The 21,861-nt window shown below is 40.5% G+C and overlaps 1 long non-coding RNA gene across 1 annotated transcript in view; it reads right to left on the bottom strand.

Moving 5' to 3' along the window:
- LOC131137859 (uncharacterized) overlaps positions 1–21,044 on the bottom strand; it is a 107,136-nt gene extending 86,092 nt beyond the window's left edge. Inside the window, exon 1 of the long non-coding RNA XR_009131991.2 lies at positions 20,989–21,044. This is a non-coding gene — a long non-coding RNA (uncharacterized LOC131137859). The remainder of the gene's footprint in view (positions 1–20,988) is intronic.
- Between the last annotated feature and the right edge of the window lie 817 nt (positions 21,045–21,861).

Here is a 21,861-nt window from a genome sequence, read left to right as displayed (position 1 = left end):
CAGGAAGTCAAAAAGCATGGAGCCATGTAGCACGCACAAGGTTACACATTGAAGGCAAATTTTATTGCGTGCACACGCACACTATTCAAATGTGAAAATTGTGAATAGTTCATGGTGTTATATTTGTAAATAAATGGTTATTTTCATGTAAAACTACAATTGTCATAGTTGTTATATTGTCTTAATCTTTCTCTTTGGGCTTTTCCCACAGCAAGTCAATCTCCTCCATCCAACCCTGTCTTCTGCATCTGTCTCTCTCACACAAACTACCCTCATGTCCTCCTTCACTACATCCATAAACCTCCTCTTTGGTCTTCCTCTATGCCTCCTCTATGCAGCATCCTTCTACCTTCTACATGTCCCAACCATCTCAGTAAGGTCTCTCTGACTTTATCTCCAAGGTCTCTAACATGTAATGTTCCTCTGATGTACTCGTTCCTGATCCTATCCATCCTGGTCACTCCCAATGAGAACCTCAGCATCCTCTCTCTCTCTGCTACCACCAGTTCTGTTTCCTGTCTTTTCTTCAGTGGCTCTAGACCAGGGGTCAGCAACCCACGGCTCCAGAGCCGCATGTGGCTCTTCAGCCTCTTTGTTGTGGCTCCCTTTGCATTCATTCATTCATTAATTTTCTACCGCATATCCTCACAAGGGGTGCTGGAGCCTATCCCAGCTGTCTTCGGGCGAGAGGCGGGGTACACCCTGGACTGGTCACCAGCCAATCACAGGGCAGATATAGACAAACAACCATTCACACTCACATTCATACCTATGGACAATTTGGAGTTGCCAATTAAGCTAGCATGTTTTTGGAATGTGGGAGGAAACCGGAGTACCCGGAGAAAACCCACGCATGCACGGGGAGAACATGCAAACTCCACACAGAGATGGCCGAGGGTGGGATTGAACTCAGGTCTCCTAGCTGTGAGGTCTGCGCACTAAACACTCGCCTGCCGTGCAGCCGCTCCCTTTGCAATGCTTGAAAATTTTTAAACACCCGAGTGGGGAAAATGCATGTCTTTGTAATCCAACTTTGTGTGAGACCATGAATGCATCCTGACTGAGTTCTGACTGGTGATTGGATGAGCAGACAGGATGCTATTCAGTTCTCTCTCACACAGGTAAACATGAAGGAAAATAAGTAATACTTTCCCAGAGCTATTTGACAATTCTAAAAAATACATTTGAGATAATTTAAAAAAACTGCTGCATGGGAACTTGTTTGCGATGTAAACAAATCAAGTAAGTTTACACGTACATTTATGTAAGTTTATCGTCAATACTAGCAAGAGTACTACAACTTGTCTTCTTATCTGAACTACTTTGATACCCCCAAATTCCCTCCAATGTTGTTTTAAACATACTGTGTTTTGCGGCTCCAGGCTATTTTTCTTTAGTGGGCAAGGGGGTAAAATGGCTCTTTTCATAGTAAAGGTTGCCGACCCCTGCTCTAGACCAAACAACATCGCTAGTCTCACCACAGTTTTGTGGAGACCTTTTATATTGTACAGTATCATAATTTGATTTATATGGTTTTCGTTGTGGAAAAATAGAGATGATGTACATAGTCTAAACACATGATCTTCACATGATGTATTATTCCGGAAAATCTGTCCCTTAATGTCAGTCACTCTATTGGTCCCCTTAAGAAAAGAACTAAGCTGAAGTGAAAGAAGAAAGCGCAGCATTTGCAAGTTTTTGCAAATCTTCTCGGAAAGACAATCCATGCTGCTGGTGAAATGATCTTATTGTGTTTCATTTTTAGCCACCACATTGTCTGCTATCCCCGTTATTCACATTCTCCTGTGACTCATTCCTCATTCCCCTCCATATCTTTCCATCTTATTTCAAACCATGTCAGTCTTCGTGTTTTTCTGTCACTCCTCAGGTCTTTTGCAAACTCTCCTTCTAGTTTCTCCCAGCTTATTTTTTGCCGTCCAAACATCTTCTTGTGGTGAATGGCTTTGCAGTTCTCATGCATGCAAACCACATTAAAATCTCCAATATCTGACCAAGCACCTGTCTGGCTCTAAGCTGCAGAGGCCAATCCGTTACCTCAGCTGGCCTCTGCAGCCCAAGTTCTATACAGAGGCTCAGTGCGAGTGTAGCTCCAGGGAGTCAAACTCCCAAAGGACTAAATAGATTGGAGAGGAAGTGGGAGGTGGTAGTGCCGCTTGTTTGTTCAATGCCGAGAAGACATTTTGTTACTGTCCACTACATAACGTTGGTAAGAAAAGTTATTATTATATCTTTTTGTCAGGCAACTTTGATGGAACAGTTAAGTTCATGTTCATGTTAAAGGTTAAATAACTGTTAATAGTTATCCTCCCTATCCGTGTGGAAGTGGTAAGTTTTTGGCTTTTTAAGTTTAAAGGAAATAACTTGGAGGCTACCGTTTAGGTTGCTAGCTCTCTAGTTTGCGAGTTAGCATGTGTCTCAAGACCCTGCAGTTGTGCAATATGTTGTAAATAAAAAGAGTATAAATGTGACTATAGTCGTGTTTTGTCATGTCTACAGGGCTCTAATAATGCTTTGTTCATTTTAATCTGAAAAAAATAATTTGTCTACCCACCAACTATATGTGGTTTCTTAAGTTTTTATTATTTGCCGTTTTATTATTATTATTATATGTATTTATTACTGATTGATTGATTTTCTTTATTCTTGATTTGTTTCTTTATTTTTCATCTTATTTTGTGTAGAAAAATAAAAATTAAGATATTTGAGAACAGTGGAATGTTTTATCAGAGCTTTTCTTGTAGAAAATCGGAACCAAAGCAAAGTTTATTCATTTTTCTGTTTTTAATAAATGTGTTTTTTTTTTTTTTTTTTTGAAAACCTGATGCGGCCCAGCCTTGCCCAGACCCTAGCTCCAGTGGCCCCCAGGTAAATTGAGTTTGAGACCCCTGGTCTAGAGCCACTGAGGAAAGGACAGGAAACAGAACTTGTGGTAGCAGAGATAAGGATGCTGAGGTTCTCATTGGGAATGACCAGGATGGATAGGATCAAGAACAAGTACATCAGAGGAACATTACATGTTAAAGGCCTTGGAGATAAAGTCAGAGAGGCCAGACTGAGATGGTTGGGACATGTCCAGAGGAGAGATAGTGAATACGTATATTGGTAGAAGGATGCTGCAAGGTAGGAGGCGTAGAGGAAGACCAAAGAAGAGGTTTATGGATGTAGTGAAGGAGGACATGAGGGTAGTTGGTGTGAGAGAGACATATGCAGAAGACAGGGTTGAAGAAGACTAAACTAACTGATTAAACTGGACTGTTGTGCAACTGTAAGTTTAAAAAGTTGACCATGTGCCAAAATCCACAGGATTCTTTCCTTTTAAAGAAAACTGCCACTGCCTTGTGGCAATTGTATCAAGTATTTTTTTATTCATCATTCTCTTTGACTGTATTGTACGAGCTACTGTTTTGCTAGTCACTCCACTCCCTCCCTCGCAAACTTTTGATGCTTACTCTCCCAAAGTCGCACCCCATTTTGGATAACTTCGCTTGGCCCTACAGCTAAATAAAAAGCCAACCACAGTTCTTGCCAAATGCTTACAAAGAGTTCTGGCACAAGACACTACCCAACTCTCTGCAGCCGCGTTGTATGCAGGCCCAATTTTATTTTAGCACTCCAGTCTGACTGCGTCATCTTTTAATAACTCCAGACCTCCTTTTCTGTCCTCTCATCTTCTTCTTAACGCTCTTTTCCTCCTCTTTCCTCCCCACCACACGGATAAATAATATATGGGGCATCATGAGAATTGCTGTTTCAGACAAGCAGCTGCATTTTGTGAGTCAAGTGCCCTTAATTTCACCCGACATGGAATGGCGTCTTGCGCCCAAAAAGTTCTGAGGCTGAAGACAAATTCCAAATGGTTTGCTAAAAAAAAATCTTTGAGCATCTGTGGCAATTTGTGTGTGTCGAGAAATTAATTAGAAAGCTTGAAACTGATGGAGAAATAAGACGTGATTAATTTTCCGAATGCTCTAACAATTTCTCAGACAGAAAAACTTATCTTGGTAATAAATGAGTGAGACGGAAAAACAGGATGCTATCCTCCAAGCATTTGTTTAAAAGCGTTTGATGAACATCTAAAAAAACGCCATGTAGCATACTTAGTGACACATGCCAATCAAATCGGTACTCAGTTAGCTACGGCATACAAGATAAAAAGCTTCATTATGTGACATTACACTCATTTCACTGCTCCTTCGCTCTCACATTGTCTAAGGGGGCAGATAAGGCCGCCATGGCGTCTTGGATAAAAACACGACTTTTCTGAGCCGTGCCCATTTGATAAAAAAAAAAACTCCAAATTGCTGAACAGATCTGGTCATTACAGATGAGGATTATGCCAGAAGCCTGGGTCTTGTACTCCCAATAATTAGCTGAGAGGAAAAGTTATAGATTTCAGATAGGAGGAGAAGTCTTCTTGATGCAAATGTGACAGTGGTTAATCTGTCTTTAGTAAAGGCCTTTTTGGATCTAATTATTCAGAGCTTTGTGCGTGTGTGTGTGTTTTAAACAAAAATCCATAATTCACACTGCATGTCTTACAAGGGCACACTCCCAATAGTGAGCAATGCAGTGTCGGGGAGTGCTTTGTTGACAGTCATCATGTTGCATTTGAAAAGGGGACGGGCAGCGCTTAAAGCCAAATACTTTATATTTCAATGTTATCTTAAAGCAGTGCTTATCAAATAGTGGGGCGGGTCCCCCTGGGGGGTGCAGAGTGACTTCGGAGGTTCAGAGTTGAGGACATCTTTTTATTACGGATTATTGTACTTGTTGTCAGATAATTCAAACCTGCAATACAGTAACATTACTGACACCTATTGGCCAGTGTAGAACACTACATATTAGTTAGTTTCTGCGTTGCCTACAGCAAGCTGAAAGTCGACTCTGAACCCCCGTTTTCACTTTTCATCCGCCCGAATTCATCTCGAGTTATTAAGTCTCTTTCTGTTCTGACAGATTGGATGTACTGAATTGTTTTAACGAGCATTTCTTGCGGTTCTTTGTTTGACACAACAAGACCTGCCATTGGGCCGTCCTGCACTGACCTCCCAAGGTACACTGGTCAGCCCGTCAATTTAGCATTCTTCTCTTTTGAAGAAGAAACCCTTAAAATCTGAAGAAAAGAAAAGAAATTGAGATTCTGTATGGAGTCCGCTTTTGTTCTTCCTTTATTAAAAGGGGGTGACCAAGTGACTTAAAGTAATTACAGACCAATATCTAACTAATTACTGCTGGCCAAACTTCTGCAAGCTCGAAAATTCTGGAGTTCTTACATTCCAATGCCATGAAATCAATTATCAATGAGATTTCAGGAAAAACACTGCACCATCACAGCTGCTATGGAGGTTGTAAATGACGTGGCCTCCCTCATAGACAGTAGCGGCCATTTTGGATGTTTGTCAACAGCATTTGACACTGTCGACCATGACATTTTAATACTTAGACTCCTTCAGTCTAGACTCTCGCTTGGTTCACCAACTACCTCAGCAACAGGTGTCAGTGCATTAAATATGAAGGCCTGTGGTCAGATTTTGTTACCATCCATGAGGGAGGCCATGAGTGGTCAAGAAGTTTAGCTCGCAGCCTCAACGGAAATGAAACTAAGTCAACAAGAACTCTAGTGAATAATAGAAATTCTGGAAATAATCCTTGCTACTGCAATGCCAAACTGTATTTTAACATCAAAGGTGGAGTGAGGTTCCTTCGGATGGTAAAGTTAGCACATGAGACGCTCTGCATTATGCGTAATATTCTCAAGACAACCTAACAAGTTGCTGAAGGTAAATTTGAGTTTCTTATAGCTAGCTTGTGTATTCCGTTTCGAAAAGTAGCTCTGAACTTCAGGTTCTACCTTTCTAGACGACCTAACAAGTTGACAAAGGCAAATTTGCGTTTCTTACAGCTAGCTTGTGTATTCCGTTTCGAAAAGTAGCTCTGAGCTTCAGGTTCTACCCTTCTAGACGACCTAACAAGTTGACAAAGGTAAATTCGGGTTTCTTACAGCTGGCTTGTGTATTCCGTTTCGAAAAGAAGCTCTGAGCTTCAGGTTCTACCCTTCTAGATGACCTAACAAGTTGACAAAGGCAAATTTGAGTTTCTTACAGCTGGCTTGTGTATTCCGTTTCAAAAGTAGCTCTGAGCTTCAGGTTCTACCCTTCTAGATGACCTAACAAGTTGACAAAGGTAAATTCGAGTTTCTTACAGCTGGCTTGTGTATTCCGTTTCAAAAAGTAGCTCTGAGCTTCAGGTTCTACCCTTCTAGACGACCTAACAAGTTGATAAAAAAGGAAAATTCGAGTTTCTTACAGCTAGCTTGTGTATTCCGTTTTGAAAAGTAGCTCTGAGCTTCAGGTTCTACCCTTCTAGATGACCTAACAAGTTGATAAAAAGGAAAATTCGAGTTTCTTACAGCTAGCTTGTGTATTCCGTTTCGAAAAGTAGCTCTGAGCTTCAGGTTCTACCCTTCTAGACGACCTAACAAGTTGACAAAGGCAAATTCGAGTTTCTTACAGCTGGCTTGTGTATTCCGTTTCGAAAAGAAGCTCTGAGCTTCAGGTTCTACCCTTCTAGATGACCTAACAAGTTGACAAAGGCAAATTAGAGTTTCTTACAGCTGGCTTGTGTATTCCGTTTCGAAAAGTAGCTCTGAGCTTCAGGTTCTACCTTTCTAGACGACCTAACAAGTTGATAAAAAGGAAAATTCGAGTTTCTTACAGCTAGCTTGTGTATTCCGTTTCGAAAAGTAGCTCTGAGCTTCAGGTTCTACCCTTCTAGACGACCTAACAAGTTGACAAAGGCAAATTCGAGTTTCTTACAGCTGGCTTGTGTATTCCGTTTCGAAAAGTAGCTCTGAGCTTCAGGTTCTACCCTTCTCTTCCTATTTTCCTTTTTTAAAATATGATTTAATAATGCTTTCAATGGCATTTAAACGTGAATGGCGTGCTCGCCGTCTGTTCCAGTGTTCTCTCCTTGGCGTCTCCCTTGATCTCTACATCTAACCTCTTTCCTGCACTGCTGATGAAATGATGATGAATTGAAGATCTCCAGTCTGTTCTTGCACAGTACAGTAAGTTACTTCTGATGTCCTAACAGTGGGGATTTTGATTGGACTCTGATTGGCTGCTTTCCGGCTTGCAAGAATCACCACGACGTCTGATTGTTCTGCTTCCGTTTCTTTTCTTTTCTTCCTTCTTCCCCTTGATAATAGTCGGGGGAAAAAAAAGTTTTGTCCGATGCCGCAGTAAGTCCGTGACTTATGGAGCTTCAAAGTGAATTCCGCAGCCTATCCCCGCGTGCCATGGCATCAGAGCACGGGCCGTCCCCGAGCACTGGCTCCCTGTGGATCAGGGGAGCAGGTTGCAGTCACTGCGCTTAATGAAGACCTTGCAGTCTGTTTCATCAACTCTTCTTCCTCTACTCCGTTCCTTTTCTTCTTGTGTATGTGTTTCATCATTAAGAAGTACGCTGGCAGTGTTATCCTGTCAGGATTGTTAGATCATGGTGGGAATTATCACACATTTTTAATTCTTAAAGTGAGTGCTGTCTAAAAATGTTGGTCCAAGGTTACTTTGGTTCAAAGTGTACAGACAATACGTCGTTTTCTAATTTCAACCATTGATCTACGATCAATACATGCAATACACTGAATGTTCCCTCTATATTTTCGGCAATGTCGGTTTTCTCTTGCTTTTGGCTTATTCCTCATCTCCATTGTCAATAATGGCAGCCCCTGAACCCCTGATGAGTATTCAGGCTACAAATAGACATATGCATAAGTGTGACCCAGGGCAATTTGCAGCCCACACCTTGGTTTTGTTTAGTCCTATAAAACAGCCTACAAATAAAACGAAACACAAGCCGCATTAAATAAATGACGGCATATTTAGGCTATAGAGAAATTTTGTTTAAAATGGAAATAACCAGGCTGCACGGTGAAGGAGTGGTTAGTGCACAGGCCATGTTTGATTCCCCCCTCGGGCATCTCTGTGTGGAGTTTTCTCCAGGTACTTCGGTTTCCTCCCACATTCCAAAAACATGCTAGGTTAAATGGCGACTCCAAATTGCCCATAGGTATGAATGTGAGTGTGAATGGTTGTTTGTCTATATGTGCACTGTGATTGGCTGGCCACCAGTCCAGGGTGTACCCCGCCTCTCGCCCGAAGACAGCTGGGATAGGCTCCAGCATGCCTGCGAACCTCGTAAGCGGTACATAAAATGGATGGATGGATAGAAATATCCAAAATCCCTAAAATGCAAAATAAAATGGCCAAGGCGCTATGTGTGTTACAGTTTAGGTCAGGGGTCTCAAACTCAATTTACCTGGGGGCCATTGGAGCTAGGGTCTGGGCAAGGCTGGGCCGGATCAAGTTTTCCAAAAAAAAAAAAACTGAAAAATATACAAACTTTTTCAGTGCTTTGGTTCCGATTTTCTACAAGAAAAGCTCTGATAAAACATTCCACTGTTCTCAAATATATTAATTTTTATTTTTCTGCACAAAATAAGATGAAAAATAAATAAATCAAGAATAAAGAAAATCAATCAATCAGTAATAAATAAATATAATAATAATAATAATAAAACGGCAAATAATAAAACCTCAAGAAACCACATATAGTTGGTGGGTAGACAAATTATTTTTTTCAAATTAAAATGAACAAAGCATTATTAGAGCCCTGTAGACATGACAAAACACGACTATAGTCACATTTATACTCTTTTTATTTACAACATATTGCACAACTGCAGGCTCTTGAGACACATGCTAACTGGCAAACGAGAGAGCTAGCGACCTCAACGGTAGCCTCCAAGTTATTTCCTTTAAACTTAAATAGCCAAAAACTTACCACTTCCACACGGACAGGGAGGATAACTATTAACAGTTATTAATCAATAAATATTAAAGTTATTAATCATTAATCAAACGTAATAATTTTTTCTGGGGTACATGATACCATACAGCATCCGTATCAAACTTGCGCGGGCCGCATTAACATTAGACTTTCATATCAAGGCGGGGGCCTCAAACTAGTGTCCTGCGGGCCACATTTGGCCCGCGGGCCGCGTGTTTGAGACCCCTGGTTTAGGTTATTTCGTGATTTTCATGTGTCTTCTCACATTGAGCGCGTGAACTGAATTCCGTGTCAATTTTGTCCCCCTTTGGTGAGCGCTTTGCCCCTACAACTAGGGATGTAACGATTACTGGTATTAATGATTAACCGCAGTACAACACGAGATGTTAGTATTACCGTTTCATATTCAAATTATCGCAAAACCATGATGGTTAACCACACATCGATAAACTCACAGATTGGTGACTAGTTTCCTGGCAAAACAGGACGGTTTGCAATGTTTACAATGGCGGACAGCACCCCGGAAACAGCTTTCCAGAGTCAGAACCTTTGTGCTTGTGATTAAGTTCATCAACACTTAATCGTCTCAAGACCTGACTAGTCAAACTGTTTTCAATGTGCGGCTGCCCACATTCTCTTGTGTATTGACTCTCCTTTTGTCTCACCTCCTTTGCACTTTCCTCCTGCAGCCTGCTGTCAAGTTGCAACAATTTATGTGCCCTTCTTCAACTTCAGCCCGTCGCCCAGCTCTCTCCGCCGCATCAGCCTGCCAGCCGCTCTGGCGGCAAACAAAAAAAAAAATCCCTTCTTTCCCACCCTCTCTGCAATAAACACTTATCTCGCTACCTCCAAAATGTCTGTGTCTGCATTTGGGTGCAGTAACTGCCAAAATGGACCATCGGGCTGCTCAGATAAACAACAGAAGCTGGGGTGGGTCCACAATAAAGCAATAAAGATGAAGAAAAATGACAGAAAGACGGTTGAAAATTCAAGCTTCACAAGGGAGGCTTATTAAAATGTGACCTTATAAAACTGCAACATTTATTTTTAACATTTTACAATAATTACATGTTAGAATCATCTCCCCCCCCTCTCCTCTTGTTTCCGCTCTTATCCCGTCACAATTACCTAACCGTATTGGCTTTGTTCTCCTCCTTATTCTCCCACTAAGCACTTCATTACATATGCTCAGACCTTCTATTTTGGTTCTTCTCTTTTTAATATATGCCATAATTTACCTGTTAGCTACAGTGCAACCTGTGGACGCACTTTCCTCCCCCTCCCCTGTGATCCTACAAGCAACCTAATCAGACCCCCAAGCAGCAAACTCTCAGCTCCGCATCCCTCCTGCAAGACGCCGATAGAAGTACGGCGGCGGTTTGTTTTCCTGCAAGTGTTAATTATGTAACCAATTATACAATCACAGAGCTGACGTGCGGAAAGCTAAATTAAAAGCGATTGGCTTCATTACGGTCGCCTGAAATGCGGTGCATGGGGCTTCCAAAAGGGGACCCGTTTAAAGTTACTCCGCACCGAAAAAATAACTTTTCAATCTGACATCATTACACGCTGAATTTTCTTTGCACATACAGTATATGAAGTTAATTTGATTTATGTTCATTTGGATGCATGGGGACGGGTGCTTACATCCTGTGTGTGAGCCGTAGGTGCTCAGCCTTCAGCCATGGTACTCTGTTTGTTTGTACTGTTGCACGGAATAGATCGGCTGTATTTGAATAACCTTTCAAACTACAAAAAAAGGTCATAATCTGCATAAATCATTGAAATTCACACTCGACCAGCATAAAACTTGTTAGCTATCAATCACATTCTGATTCAGTGAAGGGCACGCTATTTGCTACTGTATAAAGTGTTTCCATATCTGATGAGTGATGACAATGGCTTTAAATCATCTATCTATACAATAGCCCCTCATTTATCATGGTTAATTTGTTCAAGACCCGACTGTCATAAATGAATTTCTGCAAAGTAAGATTCCTCATTTTAAGTCTAATATTTTTTGCAGTTTACACATAGAAAATTGATTTTTTTAAACATTATTAGAGCCCTCTAAACAAAATAACACCCCTATAGTCACGTTACACTCATATTATCCAATATAGTAGATGTTATCCGAGAAAATAAGCCATCTATGACTTAAATAAGACTCTTGCTGATGTGTGTTGCACTAATAACAGAAAGTGATTCAACATGAAGTGATGTCAAGGGTTCAAAGTTGAGTTCAAACCTGCAATAAAAGCCTGTTGTTCCAGCAAAGAACATGGTAGCCATGTGTGGATTGATACTGAAATATCGATACTTGAGATACCAGATCTTTGTCCTATAAGATCTGTTCCCAAATCCAAACATCGATACTTTCATTTGAGGTAATGTATATCATTAACAGAAACACAGTGGCATTTTAAACGGTGCTAGGCACTGTTGGTATGAGAGTTGGCAACACAGTCCTGAACTAGCAGTAGCTAGCATTCTATTAAGCCATTCAATTGTTCAAAGACATAGTTAGACATTTTTATAAACCCAAACACCCGATCCCAACAACGTATTTATACAACTTTTATGTTATTTTTTTTGCGCCAGAGGCTAAAAGAGGGGATGATGCAACTCTTCACCAATGCATTAGGATTGAGAGCAATTTTAAGGCCATAAAAACAATTGATATTTTCCTAAAACTTACATATCTTCTACTGCTGATTGCTAAAACAAGTAAAAAGGCAGAAATTAACTTTTTTTCTGATGAAGGACAGAAGTCTAAACTTTCATTTGGTATGTTCTACACTGATACAGTCATAGAACACAACATTCTGTGTGCCTGGTAAGATCAGTCGTAAAAAATCGTCTAAAATGTCTGCAACTGAAAGAACTGTATTTTGAAAAATGGCTGGGATTGATTGAGTTAATGTGTCTCAATACCCAAGTTGCAGTTAATGATGTAGAAATCTGGACCGACATAGGGGTGGGGTGGGGGGGTGGGGGGCCTAGAGTGCCATTCGGAGACTCGTGACGCTAGTGTGTCTCCGAAGCCAGCTAATCCCTTTTAATCAAGACAGTGTGAGAGTGCTTTAGTCAGATCTGATTTCCAGGCACCAACAACAAACAAGCTTGCAACTTTCACCCTGTCGAGATTAAAGTATCACCGAAGCCTGATTGATGTTTGAAATAACATAATCATTAAGCAACGGCGTTCCTAATTTAATAGGCTTGAATGATATAGTATATCTACTGTATCATGTAAACACCGATAGAGACTTTAGGAACATGAGCCCAGGCCTTGAAGAAAGTTACACAAGAATGAGTTGTTCATTTTGGGGTCTGATTCTCTCGCACACTCTGCCCTACTTTTCTTTTTATGGACATGACAGAAGTAAAAGTCAGTTCACACCTTGTCCGGAGAACGTCTCAGAACATCAGCCTGCTTTAGGGTGTAAAAAAAAAAAAAACACAAGATTAGCTGCAGCTTTTTACGGTCTGTTTTCAAAGTGTGCTTTAGCGAGCTACTTAGTGTAGTCGCTGAGCTTTCGTCTTCACTGCCCCCCCCCCCCCCTGAAATTTGAAGTTAGTGACTGAATTATTCCTAGCCTCTAAATAATTTCCCATATACACCCCCCCCGCCCCCCCATATTGACCTACTTGGGAAGACAAAGCAGTCTAAGAATCCCGCTGACATTCTGTTTGTTTAAATGATGTCTTGGTAAGGAGCTTGATTTTATATCAAGTCCACAGTGTGACGCATCTACCGGGAGAGACTGTGCAGAAAAAGGGGGATGGAGGGGGGGGGCAGGTATACCGTGACGAGGGTGAGCAAGATGAAAAGGAGAGTGGAAGGGAAAGCTTCAGTGTGACTGGCACGCTTCATAGCAGGAAGCTATTTACTCGTATATGCACCACAAAAAAATCATTACACACGCTGCAAAAGTTCATTATAAAGTGATACCAATATACTTTACCATTCCACACTATAATACCTTGATGGGAATGTGCTCTTATTGTCTTCTTCTGCTCCTTCTATCAAGCGGCTATAAGCATTTTAACTAACATGAGGTATGAATCAACACTGCCCCCTACAGGTGACAGGGATCTCACGTAAAGGGGTGAGAGAGGTTCAGGTTTTATTTCTCTAAAAAACAAAACAAATAAGAAATACAACATGAGGTCCAATATTTAATGGAGCAATGAAGATTAGACATGTATAACAAAGCAGTCAGACGCATCAACCCCACAAGCACCCTTCCTGTTTGTCATGCATGGAGTCAAACGATGCAAACGGTAGCCAACTTTTGCAAAAACCCACAAGCACAACTTCAACGCTGACTTTAATCCGATGTGACAGTTTATTTTCAAACCAATCACAATGAGGAATCATTTGTTTCCCTCACAATGACCACATCGCTTTCACAGCCAGTCTCTCCGCATGCACCCACGCTAAAACAAGATGGCCGTTTGTCCACATTGGATTAGTTACAGATGATTGTTAGAAGCATCATCTCAGGTCTGTCTTGTTAACGTGGATGACAAGTACTTTTACACCGCAGTACTTTGTAACTCTATTTACATGGTTTCAAGAATATTTTCATAGTTAGAGCATAAAAACCTGTTTATAACCCTGTAAATACAGTTTTTAACATTAACATTAACATTAACATTAACATTAACATTAACATTAACATTAACATTAACATTAACATTAACATTAACATTAACATTAACATTAACAGAACCACCTAGACATGACATCACCTTTACATTTGTATTATAGTAGGCATAATAAGAGTAAATAAACCATTCATTCATTCATCCCAGCTGTCTTCGGGCGAGAGGCGGGGTACACCCTGGACTGGTCGCCAGCCAATCACAGGGCACATATAGACAAACAACCATTCACACTCACATTCATACCTATGGACAATTTGGAGTCACCAATTAACCTAGCATGTTTTTGGAATGTGGGAGGAAACCGGAGTACCCGGAGAACACAGGGAGAACATGTGGAATTGAACCCTGGTCTCCTAGCTGTGAGGTCTGCGCGCTAACCACTAGACCGCCGTGCCGCCGTAAATAAACCATTTAAAACATAAATAAAACTCCTGCTTGTGTATTGCTATAAACGTGTTCCCTATGGGGACTGATTGGCGGGCGGACAGGAAGTGACATCGGAGGTTCAGAGTTAAGTTTTAGCTTGGGGTTAGCTTGTGTTTTTATAAAGGAGCCTATTGTGAGATCATTCCAACCTGCAATAAAAGCCTGTTGTTCCGGCAGTCAATTCTGGCATTTGTGTGTTTAACTGAACATGAGTAACATTACTATCACCAAGTTACCAGTGTAGAATAGTACATACGTATCATTCACAGCGTCTTTGAATGCATCTTCTGAATGCCTTGTGTTTGTATATTAGTTCATTTAACCATTGTTATGTTTTGAAAATGCTTAATTTAGGTGGAGAACCAATGTTGTAACAGCAGTATGGCGCAGTATTAACAGTACTGATAACTTCATTATAAAGCAACTATATTATATCATGCATGAGTTTCTTTGATGCGGCGTTAAATACAGAACCCGGTAGCTATTTGCATTTGGAGACCATGCACCCAGCAACTAACTGAGACTCACTGGTTAATTGACTGGAGGCGTTAATTGGAGCATTTATGCAGGCTGGATTCACCACAGGGTGAGTTGTTTGAGTAGATGTATGTTATGGCAAAATGGACAAGTGGACACAATGAATGGATTACATTATGGAGGAAAAGTGTATTAGACAACGTTATATCAAGCATTCCATCAGACAGTACTTGACAGACTATGGATGACAGAGATTCTGACTTGCAGGTTGCTGTTGTTTACCTTTCACAGATGCGTCAGGGGGAAAGTATACATGTGTAGCCATCGGCATATCATGATGTCAGTATATAAATGTTCTACACTCCATCTTTATATTTGGTTAGGATATGGTATGTCTTATTGGCTATGCTTTATAATTTGCACTAGTATATTGAATATCGTGATGCACGGCGGTCGAGTGGTTAGCGTGCAGCTAGGAGACCCGGGTTCAATTCCACCCTCGGCCATCTCTGTGTGGAGTTTGCATGTTCTCCCAGTGCATGCATGGGTTTTCTCCGGGTACTCCGGTTGCCTCCAACATTCCAAAAACATGCTATTCCAAATTGTCCATAGGTATGAATGTGAGTGTGAATGGTTGTTTGTCTATATGTGCCCTGTGATTGGCTTGCCACCAGTCCAGGGTGTACCCCGCCTCTCGCCCAAAGACAGCTGGGATAGGCTCCAGCACCCCCGCGACCCTCGTGAGGATAAGCGGTAGAAAATGAATGAATGAATGAATGACTATCTGAACTGGGAACCAAAATAAAATGGGAACATCACTTGAACTTTGTAGTGTAGTACCATTAGCACTGCCCTGTTAGCATCATTCCAACCTTTGTTCCTACACATTCTCAATGTAATCAGCAATCTGCTGAGTTCCACTGCAGCAGACGAATGTTCGTCTGCTCTGGCCTGCAATTATTGTTACAAGTCTCTCCAATTTTCAAATGGAGGAATTATGGATTACTCAACAAGAATTCAATTTGCAGGCAATCAGGAAGACAAACTGCTAGAATAAGCCACATAAATTAGACGTAATGGTAGATGTTCTTTTAGGATGTCTGATGAGTCAGAAGCACAAAAATTGAAAAAAAAATCATAAAAAGGTATTAAAACCAGCATGCATTAAATATTTTAATGTGGCTTTAAACTTGTTGTGTCACGGAATGTGTGGTTATCTGTTGTAATCTTAATAGCCGTGACTGATGTGGCGAGAAGTGATGAGAATGTCAAATGACTTGGCATCGTACGGTCGGAATAGCATGAGCATCAACAGTGAATAAGACGACCGGTTAGTCAATTGGCTGCTGGCACTGGGTATTAAGTACCCAACATCAAAAACCTGTGAAGCACCCATTTGTATTATGCACTTGTTTGCACATCACAAGGTTTTCACAGTTAACTTTCCCACAAACTACACTCCACTTTCCATAGAGTTGGTAACCCTAATTGGCGTTCTTTTTCCAAACAACACCGATCTACATGCAATCATCTGTTCTTCCCGTGCATCAGCATGACCCCTCAAGGATTACGACACGACCCCTTTCTTGCCTAATGAGTCTACAGGCTCCTGATAAAATGATATGGTAGAATAAATATCAACCACACTGGGCAATTACTGTCCATGTGAGCTGAGGAACAAAACCGCGATGTTGGTTTTGTCTCATTGATTGGCTTAGGTTGTTACATTAAAGTTAACCTTTGTGTGTGTCAAAAGAATAGCCATTTGAGTTGCACAAATTGTGTCATAACAAGACTTGTAACTTTGGATGTGTGTTTATATCGGGAGACCGATGATATCGGCACTCGAGTGACGTTTCGCCTTTGGATTGTAAATATGAAATTTGCAATGAAAGCGCTGGTTATGGTGGCGAGTAAGGCATCTTTCTTTAATACAGTAATCCCTTGTTCGTTGCGGTTAATTGGTTCCAGACCCATGCGTGATAAGTGAATTAAGTAAAAGTACGATTATTTCTTCATAAATTTTATATTTTCATAGTTAAAGCATTAAAAAATGTGTTTACGAAATCTAAATACATGTTTTAACATTATTAGAGCTCTACAGGCATGATATAACACCCCTAAAGTTCTGAATTTAGTTTTAATTTGGCATGAGTTACTGCAGGGATTATTGTGCCTGCCGTGAGATAATTCAAACCTGAAATAAAAGGCTGTTGTTCTGGCTCTCAAGTCTTGGCGTTTGTGTGTATCGCCGAACTTGATTATAAATTACTAACTAGTGAAGAATCCTGCGTATAATTCACAGCTCCTTTGAATGTGCCTTTTGTATATGTATTTTAGCTAATTTAGCCATTTCTATGCTTGGACAAGTGCTGGAAAACTGCCAATAATCACAATAGAGCAGCCAATATACCAATTTTGATCACTTTAACTAATTTTGAGTGGAACTTCTTTACTGGATACATTTGATTTCACAGATCACATAGCAAGTAACGATACTTCCATCAACAATATATCGAGTATGTTCTTTGTTTACTATGCCAAACTTTGTGAGAGCTGATTACGGCGACAACTTTGGGACAAATGAGGATCCATATCCTTATCAGGGAGGGTGAGCTACAGGTTTTAGATCAATAATAAACGCTTTGTACACGGAGCACATCACAGCGATATATACAGTGGCTATATCGCTAGGTCACTAAGCCAGAAAAGTAGTTCCTACAATAACAACGTGGCTAGGTTTGGTTAACATGCAGGTGTCAGGATGGATAAGTATTTGTTGGTGTTTTTTGGGGAGCTTTATAGGCGGAATCCCAATTACATCCATTAATATTGGAAAAACCGGCATCATGAGGCGACTATCTAGAACACAGAAACAAAAAAGACGTGCGTCATCTGTCACGCTTGGATTGTAGATGAATGGGCAACATTTTTGAAAAGTGCAGCTTTCCTTCAACTCATCTGAGTAAAACCAGACTCAAATGTCATCTGCATCATCAGTACATGCAGCATCGGAGAATACGCACGTGTTAAACATCTTTTTCATTATTCATGGTTATTTCTAATTACTCACTCAATTTGACCGCTCTGAATTTGTCACTCACGACTTGTCATTCTCAGTGACTCGCCAACAAATGCAGTGTGCATGATGCTTTTGCTGTAAATTCATGGTTTTATTTGTTTCAATTGTGATTTGATTGAGCTGAATGTAGATTCCTTTGTTTCTGCAGTTCAAACAAGCACATTCTCTCAAGGATCCTTAAACTAGGAAACAGGGTTGAGTCCCTCTTTGCAGAAGAAACCTCAGGGAGTTGGCTGCATGTTAAATAAAATACAACTCAACTACTCACACATGGGAGCTTCATCGTCTTAGAATAACATTAGGACACAATTTGACCCAAACCAAAAAAAAAAGCGGGGATGTATATAGTAACTTTCTTTGTATTGCTTTAAACTCAAAATGAAGTCTGTTTTTGTTTGTATGTTCAATGACAATCAGCTGTCCCGTCAGGACATATTTGATGTATTATTTGTTTAGACGCCTGGAAAATAGACCAGCAAGTTTTGACATGAAGACATTACAGTTTGTTCACTTTTGCTAGGAGACTTTTTGCATTGCCACAGTGTAAAAGTTGTAGTTGTCAAAAGTGCCATTCTATTTCTTGGCACCAGTACACAAATGTCCTAAGGGTTGTGGTCCAAATGCTTTGGAAGACATGCAGGCGTACATATAATAGAATAATAATAAATATATGATAAGTGAAATGGCTTGTGGACAATTAGTTGCTAATTCAGCTTGATGGCATCCATGTTTTTTCAACCATTGTTACTCAGGTTTGTACTTGTCAGACCCTTAAAAAGTGATGTCAACGCAAAAAACGATGTTCAGTGATACACACACCATACTTTGGTGTTGAATTATCTCACAACAGGCACAATAAACCATAATAAAGACATGGGCTACTAGTCGGGCTGTAACCTATGCAAAGCTAAAACACAGTTCTGAACTTCCTGGCGTTACTTCCTGTCCACCTGTCACTCAGCTCCCACAGGGAACATATTTATAGCAACACGCACAAGAGTGATTGTGAGCTGGAAGGTGCTTGTCACTGCTGTCCTTCCAAAGAAAAAGCAGTCAAATGATATTTTTAATGCAGTACTGAATAAATGAGGGAATTTGACTGCCAAGATGCCAAGAGGATTATGTACCCAATCTCACCAGAAGACGACTTATACAACAAAGGAGCAAAAGTTTTACTGGAGGAGGATAAAGTTTGTGGGTGTTTTTTGACCAGAGGGAATTATGACCTGAAACCTGAAAGGTAAAAAAAAAACAAAAAAACTCCAAAAGGAGTCAGTGCCAGCCATGAACTTCACATTGAGTTGTGTCAATTCCAAGGTCAAACTTTGGTGTGTTGTAACAGCACCACCATGTGGTGCAAGTCAGAAAAATAATGACATCGGGTGCATACTATGACAAATTGGTTCAGCATTATAAAAGTTACACCATGGGATGTCCAAATTTTTTCACATGACTGTAATTCTCAGAGATGCAAATCTGTCTATGCAATAAATGTGCCCATAGTTATTAATTTAAAACAGATTCTGTAAAGTAGGCCGGTTTTAATTAAATCACAGAAAAAAATCTTTTCTTTTAATTTGCTCCTCCTGAGGCGCAGCATGTACGGTACAAATTTTATTAGCGTGATGACTTGTCTGTGTAGAATGCCAACGTGTCCTGCTTAATAATTATGATGAATCATCACTGTAAGCCTAAAAAGTCAACACCAAATATGTGCGTGTCGTCTTAAAATAGCAGACAGGCTGTGCTCATTATTTGGGCTATGCAAGAGCAAATAATGCTCGGTGAAATCATTGTTACCATGGTGCACAGCAAATGGATAATCATTTATATTCTGTGCAAAGCTTTAATTAAGGTATAAATCCATATTATATTGCAACAGCATGACAGCAATCTGTGACATGGCCTCTGGAAGCTATCGATATTTCACTTCATTTTGTGCTTTCAAGGTGCAACTTTCAAATCACAGTTCAAGAAAGTCCCCAGCTGGCGGAATTCATGTGATCCATAACTAATTACTGCCATAGTTAGATAAGTGTATGCTCACCGCATACTCAAATAAAAGGCTCACCCCTCAATGTGAATGTGACCAACAGGGATTTTGTGCATTTGGAGAAGCACGGCAAGCCTCCAGGGCACCCCTTCATTAAAATTTCAATAAAAAGGGTAAAGGCAAGCATTTCAAGGTCAACGTTTGGGTGTAGAAGTAGTACACATGTAAATGAGTGCAGTGGTCTGGATCTCAAAGGAATGTATAAAACAAACTTGATTTAGTAGTGGTCAGTGCCAAAAATCCGGTATAGTTATCCCTTGTTTATCGAGATTAATCCATTCTGGAGCAGACCGTGATACCTGATTTTCCAAGAAGTAAGATTTCTTATTTATAATTAAAGTATTTTTGTAAGTAGAACATAGAAAACCTGGCTACAATCAACTAAAGATGGTTTCTAACATTATTAGAGACCTCTAGACATAAAATAACACCCCTATAGTCACGTTTACACTTATATTACCCAATGTAGTACACATAATAAGAGAAAATAAGCTATATAAATAAGACTCATACATGTGTGTGTTGTTAAATGTGTTTTTTCTGGCGTGTTTTGCAAGGTGCAACACTTATATCACTCTCACTCCCACACACGGCAGTTAAGGCGGAGCTGATCAGCGAAGGGGATCGGCTGTTATTGATACCGTGGTTTTTCACCGATACGGAGCGGTGGCCGTTCGACCGGCGCACTCCTAATCCTTTGTGACGGACGCTCGGATACAGACGATATACCAGACGAGACACATTTCATATTTAAACTCCTTTTGAAGCAACATGCTTTTTAATTAGTGACGCCTCTCTGACTGGCTGTCGCAGACACTACCTCAAGCAGTCGACTACCCCCCCCCCCCCACATGCTTCCGTCGACAGTGTGTATGAGTTGCAAACAGGATTACAGCGTTCCCATCGGTGCCAAGTAAAGCTTAGAAGACAGCACTTACTCAAGCTGCCAGATACTTTGCTATAGAGCAAAGTAACAGTGTACTAAGGTAAATTGCCAGCAATACACACAACACATGGAAACAAGAAAAAGTTGGGTAAGAGATGGGTCGGGCTAAGTCAATAAATTGCAAGCCAAATGAGATTACGACTTCTTTTTGGGGGCACTCCGGCACATCTAACTTTGCCTCGTTACGGTTCTTCCCATCAGACCGACTAAGACAATAACGTAAGAGGATAGTTGGCCGTGGTCAAAACACTTTGTCTTTGGCTTTCTTCCAGTGGGCATGCAAATTTGAAAAGGCACACAAAAACAACGATGCTTGTATGCTATAGAAAAGACAAGGACGCTGACTTGTGTCACCTCACAACTTCATCGATATCGTTTTGGGCAGTTTGACAGGGTTGTACAAACTGATCAAAAAAACTTTACTACCACTTTGAAATATAGTGCATGCTTTTTATTTACCGTCTGTCCAGAGTGTCCCCGGTGTTTGATGGAACGGATTCCGGCTCCCGATGGCCCTGCACAAAACAAGCAGTATAGACAGATTGAATGGCAGGAGGATAATACTTTTACTACTCACATCCATATAACAGATGTAGTATTACTGGTATCACCACAATTGTGTCAGTACATGTAACTCTAGGGTGTTAGAATAAAATAAACATACTGTGCATGATTGTGATCGGTGATTTTAGGTTGAATACATTCTGTATGAGTGGCCAGAATGACACAGAATAACCAAACGTGGCGCTAAACACAAAGATGACGGCAGAAAAAATAGATTTAGAAATAAAATTGAGTTCAGCCACTACAAGACTAGCCTAGAGATGATGTCGGCAATAATGTCGTAACAAGTGTTTTGGTCAAGTCAACAAAAGCAACTCAAACTGCTATTAGAATGCAGCCTAGATTTTGGACAACACACTTAAAGTACACAGTTGTGGAACCTCTGAGACTTAATAAAATTGTTAAAAAAAATAGAATAATATGGCACCTTAAATACTGTGGCCACGAGTGTGAAACAAGAGTTGTGTCGAGATGCACCAGAGCAAAGCAAAGGTCGCCATCACCGCCATCTGTATTCTCTGTAGAGGCTGTACAGCAAGGGCTTATAAACCTTTTACAAGCTCATGACCTACACTTTTTAATATCTATAATTTGGCAAATGGTGGCAATTAACTGTGAAATTGAGTATGGCATTATTTTTAAATATATTGTATTATATTGTATAAGAGCAGGAAAGTTCAGTGGGATGTGAAACGACCATGGATGTTAGAGCCATTAGGGTGTCAACACCGACGTAAGTCAGTATGGTACAGCGGAAAGGTTAACTAG

This window comes from Doryrhamphus excisus, linkage group LG21 (assembly GCF_037039965.1).
Source record: "Doryrhamphus excisus strain RoL-2023G ecotype Guam linkage group LG21, RoL_Dexc_Guam_v1.1, whole genome shotgun sequence".
Classification (NCBI taxonomy): Eukaryota; Metazoa; Chordata; class Actinopteri; order Syngnathiformes; family Syngnathidae; genus Doryrhamphus; species Doryrhamphus excisus.
Note: the sequence above shows the minus strand (reverse complement) of the source record. Positions and strands in the feature narration are given on the sequence as shown.